Source organism: Aquarana catesbeiana, linkage group LG01, assembly GCF_042186555.1.
Source record: "Aquarana catesbeiana isolate 2022-GZ linkage group LG01, ASM4218655v1, whole genome shotgun sequence".
Lineage (NCBI taxonomy): Eukaryota > Metazoa > Chordata > Amphibia > Anura > Ranidae > Aquarana > Aquarana catesbeiana.
Window position 1 is genome coordinate 989,085,337 of NC_133324.1, and position 6,000 is coordinate 989,091,336.

A 6,000-nucleotide genomic window follows, 5' to 3' on the forward strand; every position below is an offset into this window, starting at 1 on the left:
TGTCTGCCAACCCTCTCCTCCAATCCCTACACTGGTCTCCATTCAGTGTCTGCCAACCCTCTCCTCCAATCCCTACACTGGCTTCCATTTAGTGTCTGCCAACCCTCTCCTCCAATCCCTACACTGGCTCCCAATCAGTGTCTGCCAACCCTCTCCTCCAATCCCTACACTGGCTCCTATTCAGCGTCTGCCAACCCTCTCCTCCAATTCCTACACTGGTGTCCATTCAGTGTCCAAAAACCCTCTCCTCCAATCCCTACACTGGTCTCCATTCAGTGTCTGCCAACCCTCTCCTCCAATCCCTACACTGGCTTCCATTCAGTGTCTACCAACCCTCTCTTCCAATCCCTACACTGGTCTCCATTCAGTGTCCGCCAACCCTCTCCACCAATCCCTACACTGGTCTCCATTCAGTGTCTGCCAACCCTCTCCTCCAGTCCCTACACTGGTCTCCATTCAGTGTCTGCCAACCCTCTCCTCCAATCCCTACACTGGCTTCCATTCAGTGTCTGCCAATCCTCTCCTCCAATCCCTACACTGGTCTCCATTCAGTGTCTGCCAACCCTCTCCTCCAATCCCTACACTGGTCTCCATTCAGTGTCCGCCAACCCTCTCCTCTAATCCCTACACTGGTCTCCATTCAGTGTCCGCCAACCCTCTCCTCTAATCCCTACACTGGTCTCCATTCAGTGTCTGCCAACCCTCTCCTCCAATCCCTACACTGGTCTCCATTCAGTGTCTGCCAACCCTCTCCTTCAATCCCTACACTGGCTCCCAATCAGTGTCTGCCAACCCTCTCCTCCAATCCCTACACTGGCTCCTGATTGGCCAGTGAATTAAATTCAAAATACTAGCCACAACATACAAAGGCATTCACAACTCTGCCCCGAGCTACATCACCAATCTTGTCTCCAAATATCACCCAAATCGTCCTCTACGCTCTTCTCAAGACCTCCTGCTCTCAAGCTCCCTCTTCTCCTCTTTCCCATGTTCATCTCCAGGATTTCTCCAGACCCTCTCTCATCCTCTGGAACTCTCTAACTCAACCTGTCTGGCTATCCCCTACTCTTGCTGCCTTCAGGTGATCCCTGAAAACTTGTCTCTTCAGGAAAGCCCACCATGTCTACAACTAATCTTTTACCACTTCCATAAGCTTATTCCCCACAGCTATAACCTTTTGTACCACCTGCCCCACCCTATTGGATTGTAAGCTCTTCTGACCAGGGCTCTCTTAATCCGCTTTTATTTCATTGTTTTATAACTGTATTGTCTCCCTTTTATATTGTAAAGTGCTGTGTAAACTGTTGGCGCTATATAAATTCTCTGTATAGTGTTTTCTTCTATAACATGTAAAAACAGTGTTAAACCACACGTCGAATAAAACAGTGGCGCTCACTTCAAACAAGGTGCTACACTCTTACCGTGACTAAGCACAAAATAAAGTGTAAATAAAATCTAAACATAAATTATATATGTACACATATACCTTCATATAAGTATAAAGTGAACTATATGCATACACATATATCTTCATATATGTATAAAGTGAACACCAGGTGATAAGTGAAGATCATATAACGAGTTAAATAAATAAAATTTTCGCATACAAAAAATTATTATACCAATGTGAATCATTAATTAGCAAGAATCTGATCCAAGGCACAAACCATTTAACAAAAAAATGTTCATTAAATATTTGTGATAAAGTCCTTCAAAAAAAGTGATGATGTCTTCCTTCCAACTTCCACCACACCCAGGTGTTGAGTGGACCCACTCCCAATAAAAAACTCACTCACCAGCTTCAATTGCCCCTACTTGCGTGTAAGGCTATAGTGCTTAATGTTTCCAAACAGGAAGGATTATGGTGATAAGCCAGCCATTCAAATATATGTGTACAATCCATTCCACATGTGAATAAAAGAAAAGCTCCAATAGTGTAATTCGTACAACCAGTTTATTGAACAACACACAAGCCAAATCTTTAATGGTTAAACTCACACTTTTAAAAGCAAAAAAAGCAACGTGAAACTTCCACAGCACACTGCATTCCACTGCACAGCACAGCACAGCAACTTGTATAACACTCTCTAGGGGTTGCGGTCACAGCGGACCCAAGGTATGCAGGCATTTGCTCGCTTATCTCACCCACTCCTCGTTCGCCCCACCGCTTAGACAGGTCCCCTCTGCTGATAGGCTCAACTGCGACGCTCATCTCTCTTTGCGTCACTCGTTCCTGGTGTCCACCATCACTCGGCCACGCCCCGATTGACGTCTATGGGACTCGAACGTTCGAAATCAAAAGTGCTAATTTTAAAGGCCAATTTGCATGATATTGTCCTAAAAAGGGTTTGGGGATCGGGTCCTGTCCCAGGGGACATGTATCAATGCAAAAAAAAGTTTTAAAAACAGACGTTTTTTCGGGAGCAGTGATTTTAATAATGCTTAAAGTAAAAAAAAAAGTGAAATATTCCTTTAAATATCGTACCTGGGGGGTGTCTATAGTATGCCTGTAAAGTGGTGCATGTTTCCCGTGCTTAGAACAGTCCCTGCACAAAATGTCATTTTTAAAGGAAAAAAAGTCATTTAAAACTGCTTGCGGCTAATGTAATGTCGGGTCCTGGCAATATAGATGAAAATCAGTGAGACAAATGGCATGGGTACCCCCCAGTCCAATACCAGGCCCTTTGGGTCTTGTATGGATATTAAGGGGAACCCCGCACCCAAATTAAAAAAGGAAAGGCGTGGGGCCACCAGGCCCTATATACTCTGAACAGCAGTATACAGACGGTGCAAACGAGACAGGGACTGTAGGTTTGTTGTTAAGTAGAATCTGTTTGTAATTTTGAACTGGTACATTTTTAACGTGTTTAGCTTCAGCAAAAAAATCTATTTTAAGCTTTTTGGAAAACATAGGGAAGGGTTATCACCCCTGTGACATTTGTTTTGCTGTCTGTGCTCCTCTTCAGAAGATTTCACCTCACTTTCTGTCCCAATGACAAATGTTTTTTGAAAATTTGGGGTTTTTAGTGAAACAAGGATTGGTGATAAAGCATCAGTGGAAAGGAGAAACGTTTTTCCCATATTAACTCTTACAGGAGAGAATTTCCCTTCCTAGGGGTAGATTTCATCTCACTTCCTGTTGTCTATCTGTTGTGTATGTTGGATGTTTGAAAGTAGGGTCCTGCCCTATATACTCAGCAGAAATTTGGGCCTTAGGTGTTGGTGTTGCCACAACACTGTAAGCCCTCACAGGGCCCTACTGTGAAATATTAGATCAAGACTTGTAATTACATGCCCCTGTTGAACAGGGGCTGAAAAATTGGGCCTTTGGTGGTGGTGCTGGTGCCACAACACTGTAAGTCCTCACAGTTACTCTTGGTGAGCATAGGAATGGGCCCTGCTGTGAAATATTAGATCAAGAATTCTAATTACATGTCCCTGTTAAACAGGGGCAGAAAAATTGTGCCTTAGCCACTGGTGCCACGACACTTCAACCACTCACAGATACTCTAGTTGGAGCGCAGGAACGAGCCCTGCTGCAAAGAATTGCATCAAAAATTGTAATAACACGCCCCTGTTAAACAGGGGCTGAAAAATTGGGCCTTAGTGTCAGAGAAGCAATAAGAAAAGAGCTTGCCAATATCGGAAGGTTCCTGTGCGGTTGCGCGGCGGAGCCATGCTTCGACGCATGCGCTTAGCAAAGTAGCGGCACACACGGGTTCACTACACGGCGTAATGGCGTACGAACGTTCGCTCATCAGCGTTACACCCCCTTGCTGGCCTATATAAGGACTGATCTGTTCTCTGTTTAATTGCTGGTTAATCTTTCAGCTTCCTGTGTTCCGTTCCTGATTCCTGCTACTTGTGCTTGCCTGTTTGACCCGGATTTGCCTGACCTACCTTGTTTCTCTCCAGTGTTTGACCTCGGCTTGTTTAAAGGACTTCTCTACCATTTGCTTCCAGTGTTTGACCCTCGGCCTGTCTTTGCATTCTCCTGCCTTCCTGTGTATGACCCGGGCTTGTTTAACGGATTCCTCTGCTGACATCTCCAGTGCACTACCTCCGGCTTGCCTTCAGGACTTCTCTGTTTACAGTCTGCTGTGTTTGACCCTCGGCCTGTTTAAAGGACTTCCTTACCTACCAGTTTCCAGTATATGTTCCCGGCCTGCACCACAGACTTTCTATTACTGGGTTCTCCGTGCCTGATCTCCTGCACCCCACTCAGCTCCCGTTGTGTTTACGGGTTAGAACCCCAGCCGGGTCTTCTTCTCCAGTTCCAGGGGCAGAGTCACTGCTGCTCTCATCTCCACGCTACAGAAGTCCTCCTCTCAAGAGCTATCTGCCTGCTGGTGACCCGTGCCTCTCTGTGCCCTATACCCTCTGTACCATCACCAGGGGTATAGTACGCTTAGCTGCAAGGGAAACCACTCCCAGCATTTTGGCTTCAGTGAGTACCCGTGATAGTACAAATCAGCCCAATGTCTGAGGCCGACAGAGCGGGTTCCCCTCTCGAGGCTCTATGCCAGCAGGTAACAGCCCTTACGCAAGCAGTCCAGAGGTTACAAGATGGCTATTTCCAACTAGAAGGTCGTCTCCAGCACCTAACATTATCTCCCGGGGATGCAGCCTCCGCATCCCCAAGTGGGGCCAGCTCTTTGCAAGATCACTCCAGCTCAGCTCCTGCGGTTGTTATGACTCTTCCAGAACCTAGGGTGCCCACACCCGAACAATTTTCCAGAAATCGGAAGAGGTTTAGAGCATTTAAGAACGCCTGCTTGTTATACCTGGCTCTTCAACTTAAGACTTTCAGTTCTGAGACAGTAAAAGTAGGGTTTATTATTTCCTTATTGTCCAAAGAACCCCAAGCCTGGGCTCACAACCTCCTGGAACAGAAAAGCCCTTTACTAAACTCTGTGGAAACCTTCTTTGAATCCATGGGAAGATTATATGATGATCTCATACGCACAGCCACGGCCGAGTCCATCTTACATACCTTAGTCCAGGGGAAGAGACCGGTGGAGGACTATACGGTCGAATTCCGGAAATGGTCTGGGGACACTGGATGGAATGAGGCGGCTCTCAAATACCAGTACTGCCAGGGGCTCTCAGAGACTCTCAAAGATGAATTAGCACGCGTTGATTCTCCTTCTACCCTGGAGGAGTTAATCCAGCTAGCCATAAAACTAGATAGACGTCTACGGGAACGACGTTCTGAACGTTTTCAATCTCCCCGGCCTACATGGATGCTACCCAGGGTCCCTACAGGTCACCCTCCTCCTGCAGTCCCTTCTTCCTCTACTCTGGAAAGTGAGCCAATGCAACTGGGCCTGATCCGGGCTCCACTCACGTCTGATGAGAAACAACGCCGGCGGGAAGCCAACCTCTGCCTGTACTGTGGAGGGTCAGGCCACTTCTTGCACAATTGTCCTATAAGACCCAGTAAGTCCCATCCACAAACAGCTAAGAACTTTCAGGTTAATGGTCCAAGTTCAACTTACCTTGTCCTTCCTGTCTCCCTACAGGTGGCAGGCGAGGAGATCCAGCTACCAGCCATTATTGATTCTGGCACCTGCAGCTGCTTCCTGGATACATCTCTAGCCCGAAGCTTACGCATCCCTCTGCAAAATAAAAGACAACGTCTCCAAATCCACCTGGCCGATGGATTATCTCCCTGTTCCGGACCTGTTACCCAAGAAACTAAACCCACTCTCACCATCACAGATTCAGGACATCAAGAATTTCTTTGCTTTGACATCATATGCTCTCCCATGTTCCCTATCATCCTGGGACTTCCATGGTTGCAAGCTCACGACCCCCATATTAATTGGAGTGAGAAGAAAATCTCCTTCTCTTCGGCCTACTACTCCCAGCATTGCTTCACCTCTGGTTCCGTCTGCACAGCTTCCTGCCTGACCATCCAGCCAGTTCCTGATCATCTTCAGCACATCCCTGCAGCCTACCGTGAATTCATGGACATTTTTGACAAAAAGAAAGCCGACA